Source organism: Oryctolagus cuniculus, unplaced genomic scaffold (genome assembly GCF_964237555.1).
Source record: "Oryctolagus cuniculus unplaced genomic scaffold, mOryCun1.1 SCAFFOLD_46, whole genome shotgun sequence".
Classification (NCBI taxonomy): Eukaryota; Metazoa; Chordata; class Mammalia; order Lagomorpha; family Leporidae; genus Oryctolagus; species Oryctolagus cuniculus.
Window position 1 is genome coordinate 107,896 of NW_027208365.1, and position 6,270 is coordinate 114,165.

The 6,270-nt window shown below is 38.7% G+C and overlaps 1 pseudogene; it reads left to right on the forward strand.

Annotated features, from left to right (window-relative positions):
• Positions 1-5,938: 5,938 nt before the first annotated feature.
• LOC138848345 (U6 spliceosomal RNA) lies at positions 5,939-6,006 on the forward strand (annotated as a pseudogene).
• Positions 6,007-6,270: the final 264 nt, after the last annotated feature.

A 6,270-nucleotide genomic window follows, 5' to 3' on the forward strand; every position in this document is an offset into this window, starting at 1 on the left:
CCAAAGCAATTACAGAAAGCCAGAATTGGAGAGAAACAACAGCTGTGCCCTAATTGAAAAAGACCATTCCTCTGGTTCCCTGAACTCCTTAAGCCAGCCTCAAAACCACAACCCACATCAGAAAATTTATTACAAACCATGATAAATAAGAAAATGTGAAAAATGCAAAAAAGAAAAAGAAATGCAAGAGTCCTTCGTGATATGGCGCTTGTTTTAGTACAAGGAAACCAGCTGTTTCCGGATTCATCCACCCCTCCCAGCTGACTGACTGTGGAATTCTGATTGTATTCACCTGAAAAGAGAGAACATTTATAAGTATATTGGGACTGTGGAACCTGTCATTTACCAATCACATGTTAGACTGAATCATAGACCAAATATAGGGAAGAAATCCTATGCATGTAAACCTTGTGGGAATTCATTCAGTATTAAATACCCTCCATCACAGCACTCATATTGTGGAAAACCCTCATGTGTGTAATGATTGTGTGGAAACCACTCACCAGAAGTCAGATCTCATTAGACATCAGAGAATTCACACAGGGTTGAAATCTTACAAATCTAATGACTGTGGGAAGTTCTTTGGCCAGAAGAAACACCTCATAAATCATCAGAGAATTCACACAGGTGAGAAACCTTTTGAATGTAATGACTGTGGAAAATCCTTTGGCCAGAAGGCAAACCTCATAAATCATCAGAGAATTCACACAGGTGAGAAACCTTATGAATGCAATTACTATGGAAAATCCTTTGGCCAGAAGGCAAACCTCATAAATCATCAGAGAATTCACAGAGGGGAGAAACCTTATGAATGCAATCATTGTGGAAAAGCCTTTGCTGAGAAATCAAAGCTCACAAAGCATCAGACAATTTGTACTGGGGGAAACCTTATGATTGCAATGACTGTGGAAAAACCTTTGCTGAGAAGTCAAACCTCAGAAAGTATCAGAGCCTTCACACCATGGAGAAAGCTTATAAATGAAATGACTGTGGAAAAGCCTTTGGTCCCATCCTTGCATACCAAGGATAAATCCCACTTGGTCTGGGTGGATGATCTTTCTGATGCATTGTTGGATTCAATTGGCCAGAATTCTGTTGCAGATCTTTGCATGTATGTTCATCAGGGAAATTGGTCTATAATTACTTTCTTTGTTGCACTTTTTTCAAGTTTAGGAATGAAGGTGATGTTGGCTTCATAGAAAGAATTTGGGAGAATCGCCTCTCTCTCAATTGTTTTGAATAACTTGAGAAGAATTGCAGTTAGTGCTTTAAATGTCTGTTAGAATTCAGCAGTGAAGCCTTCCAGTTTTGGGGTTTTCTTGGTAGTGATGGTCTTTATTACTGGTATCATTTCCATCTGGTTATGTGTGTGTTTAGGTTTTCTATATCTTTGTTGCTCAATTTAGGTAGGTTTTATGGATGGAAGGATGGTGGAAAGCCTCTTTGCTGTACCTCATAACTCATAAGATATCAGAGTATCCACACAGGGAATTTTCTACTTGACCTTTTTGTGCAAGTTATATCTCATGAAATATTAGAGAATTCACCAAGGGGAGAAATGCATGAATATAATACATGTGAATAGCCTTTGTGGTGCAAATCAGACCTCATCAAACATAAAAGAATTCTCATGGGGAGCAATTTTATGAATGTAATGACTCAGAGCCTTTTACCATAATTCAGCCCTCATTGTACATCATCAAATTCATATAGGGAAAAACTCCTTTGAAAGTAAAATCCCTTTAATTAGAAGCCATACCTCATAAGACAACAGGGAATTCACGTGGGAGAGAAACCTTATGGGTGTAATGAGTGTTGGAAAGCTCTGCCCAAATCTCTCCTTATATCAGAATGCACAACATATATATCTAATGAATGAAATAAATGTGAGAAAGTCATTTCACATAGGTAATGCCTCATAATCCATCATGGAATTTGAACAAGGGAGAGACCTTAACAATATAATGAATGTGGAAGAGCTTTTCTCCAAAATTCATGTAAGTATTGTGACAAAACCTTTTGCTGGAAATCACATCCTATCCAACAGAGACTCATGTAAAGGAGAAAGCTTATAAATATTATTAGAGTCAGAAGTCAATGGTACATCAGAGAATTGACACAGGTGGTTTCTTAGGCGTATACTGATTGTGCAAAAACATTTTCTTTGTTTCAGGCTTGTATAGACACAGAATTCACAAAAGGTGATAGTCTTTGCATGCTGTAAATACAATAAAACCTTTAGCCAGAAATTAGACATCAACAGACTTCAGAGAATTCATAAGGAACAAAAGTCTATGCAATGAATTTGGAAAATGTATTTCTGTTATAAATCAGTCTTCAATTCCCATGAATAGACTCACAAATGAGAAAACATGCATGCATAGAAAAGTTTTGTACCATAAATTATCTCTAGATGGTAAACTAATATATCACACAAAAGAAATATCATGAGTGTAATGGAATTGGGAAACCCTTTGCTATAAGGCAGATTTCCAGAAAGCTTAGCAAGATTACAGAAAAGTCTCTGAAAATGTAACATGTCTGAAAGATTTGTTGGCATCACAAACTGGAGGATAGCTCAAGTGCATGTGTTTTTGTGCCTGGCATCCAAATTGATATCTCTTTTTCTTTGATGAATTCCTTGTTTATTTATTTAGCAGATTTAGAGACAAAGGATTCCTGTCCATTGATTTACTACTATATGCCCACAATTGCCATGGTAAAGTATGGCAAAAACTGAGTGCTGGGGGCTGTGAATCTGATTCATCACTGATAACATTGAAGACATTGGTTCCTGGTTCTTATGCTGCTATGCATGGAAATGTTTCTCTAATTTCATTTTCAAATAGTTCATTGTTAATATAAAGAAATGCTTCTAATTTTTAAAATTTCATTGAAATAATTTGTGATTAATGTGTCCTAGTCATGCATTATTACAGGGTGTAGTGCAATATTTGCACACATTTATGCAGTAAAAAGTGATCAAGCTAAGCAACTACAGTTTTATTAAGTTTTTAAAGAGTTATTTATTTGAAAGACAGAGTTACAGAGAGAAGTAGCAGCAGAGAGAGAGAGAGGTCTTCCTCTGCCGGTTCACTCCCCAGATGGCCACAATGGCCGGAGCTCTGCCAATCTGATTCCAGGAACCAGGAGCTTCTTCCAGATCTCCCACTTGGGTGCAGGGACCCAAGGACTTGGGCCATCTTCTACTGCTTTCCCAGGCCATAGCAGAGAGTTGGATCAGAAGAGGAGCAGCCAGGACTAGAACTGGTACCCACATGGGATGCTGGTGCTTCAGGCCAGGGTGTTAGCCCACTGTGCCACAATGCTGGCCCCCAAGCAACTACAGTTTCTAATTCTTCTCCATGATTTGAGACTACCAGCTCCTCTCCTTCAGTTCTTTACACAGAACCTAATATGGTTGAATGTAGTCATCTCATTATATTATGGAACACCAGAAGTTCTTTCTGCCTCTTTGATTTTTGATACCTATTATCCAATCCCCCTCTATCCCTAGCTGCTTCCCTTCTCAGCCTCTAGTAATCACAGTTCTGTGTTCAGATCCATTATTTTCTTTCACTTCCACATGCGACAAGGACCAGGTGACATTTGTGTTCCTGCTTCTGTCTTATTTCAATTAATTTAATAATATTTTGTTCTTTTTTTGTATCTAAAAGAGGTTGCCCTGTCCATTGTTTTTCATTGATGGACAGCTAGATTGGTTTCAAATCCTGGCTGCAGTGAACTGTGTTATAGTGGCTGTGTTATGGGAAAATTGCTGTATCTTTGATATGCTCTCCTCCTTTCCTTCTAATAAAATTTCCTTATTCTATATAGCCAAGAGCAAGATAACTCTCACATGGTAGGTCAATTTTTATCTTAGTTTAATTTTTGTTATTTATTTGAAAGAGTTACAATAGAGGTAGAGACACAGAGAGGTCCTCCATTAGCTGGTTCGCTCTACAGATGACTACAAAGGCCAGAGTTATGCCATTATGAAACCTGGAGACGGGAGCTTCCTCTGGGTCTCCCACATGGGTGCATGGGCCCAAGGACTTGGGCCATCTTCTACTGCTATCCCAGGAGATAGCAGAGAGCAGTATTGGAAGAAGAGCAGCTGGAACTAGAACTGGCACCCAAATGGGATGCTGGCCCTTCAGGCCAGGGCTTTAACTCACTGCACAACAGCGCCAGCCCCAATTTTTATCCTTTTTAAGGAATGACCATACTGTTCTGCATAACATCTGTACTAACTTGTGTTTTCACCCACCATATATGATGGTTTTCTTTTCCCATGTGCTCTCTAGCATTTGTTATTTTTTATCAGTTTGGCATAAAAATGATATAGTATTGTTCATGTTTTTGTGTATTTTGAAATCAGTTAATTTGTTTATTAAATCTTTATTATTTGAAAGGTGGATTTAGAGAGAGAGGGAAAGACATAGATAGCTTTCATCTGCTGGCTCACACCCCAGAGAGTTTCAACAGTTGAGCCTGGGGCATGCTGGAGTCAGGAGCTTCATCCAAGTCTCCCACATGAGTGGCAAGGACCTGAGTCCTTCGTCCATCTTCTGCTGGTTTCCCAGGTGTTTAGCAGTGAGCTAAATTGGAAGTGGAGATTCCTAAACTCAAAGTGGAACTCAGATGTTATGCTGGCCTCACAGATTGCAGCTTTCCCCACTTGGCCACAATGCCAGCCCCTCTATCAATTTAATTCCTCAAAAATAGCTCAGTAATGTTGGCATCTATCTCATTTTGTTTTTTCTCTGTTATTATTCAACTTATTGATGTCTTATTTTTGTTCACATTATTCCTCTCAATTGCTCTACCTGAGGTGAGTAGGGCTGCTGTGTTGCTTAAATGAAGTGTATGCTTTAGATTACTCATTTAATGAGTGCATGTCATTCACATAGCACTTCACTGAAGTTCTACTATGTCCCAAATCCTCTTCTAGGCACAGAATTTAGACCACTTTTCTCTTAGGCCCAGATCTTGCCTTTAACATACTACTTGGAATTTAGTAGCTCATGAAATCTGCAGACTGCATAAATGAATGAATATTTTGAGGGCTGTGCTTTTGTGGAGGAACTTCATAGGAGACCGAAGGAATAAAATAAATCAAAAGTATCCACAGTATATAGAATGTATACTATTTTACAAGTCACAGAGAAGAAGAAGAAGAAGGAAAGTAGTAAGACTAGAAAGTTTGTGGCAAGACTAACAGGCGCTGGTCAAGAACTTAATAAGCACATTAGGAAAGCAGTAAGGTTTCTTTTTTTTTTTTTTTTGAGGAAAAGTTTTTATTTCTAGTGATGAAATTGGCTACAGAACATTATGAAAGTTTAAAAATACAAAGAGAAATTGTCTATAATTAATAGATTCAAAATTTGACAATCAGTGAATATCATTATTAGTCATTACCAACAACAGTTATTGATTTGAAAGGCAGAGTGACAGGAAGAGGGAACCACTGCTTCACTCCCCAGACACTTGCAATAGCCAAAGCTTGACCAAGCCAAAACCAGGAACTGGGAATTCATTCTGGATGTCCCATTTGGGTGCAGGGACCCAAGCACTTCTGCCATCCTCCGTCTCCTCCCAGGGTGCACACTAGCAGAAACTTGCCTCAAAGCAGAGAAGCTACCACTCAAGCCAGGCATTTGTATATGGGATGTGGGTGTGTGGTGGTGATAGCAAGCCCTCATGGATAAAAAAAAACAAACAAAAAAAAAAAACAAAGTTATTTCTATGCCAAGGAAATTACTCTGTAGTCTTTCTCTTATAAACTACGTATTGCTGAACCTAGATAATTTTTCCTTTATTTAACAATGACATGAAAATGTCAGTTGAGTTGGCTTTCCTGAAGACCTTGTTTCTTGAATATTAGTGGCTAGCTGAGATAAATTCTTTTCATCTCTTTCTCGCTTCGGCAGCACATGTGCTCGCTTCGGCAGCACATATACTAAAATTGGAATGATACAGAGAAGATTAGCATGCCCCTGCGCAGTAAGGTTTCTTTACCTCCCTGTAGGCTCTGCTCTCCAGAGGTGAACAGGGTCCTCTAAACCCACTTGCTGCACACACAAACACCTGAGTGTTGTATTCTCCCACAGGTGTTGGAGACTGATATGGTGTTCTGATTTATATTTACATAATGGCTAGTGACATCGGGCATATTCACATGTTTTGACCATGTACATTTCTTCTGAGAAATGTCTATTCAGATCCTTGCCTGTTTCTTCACTGTATTTTTTGGAGTTTTTCCAATTC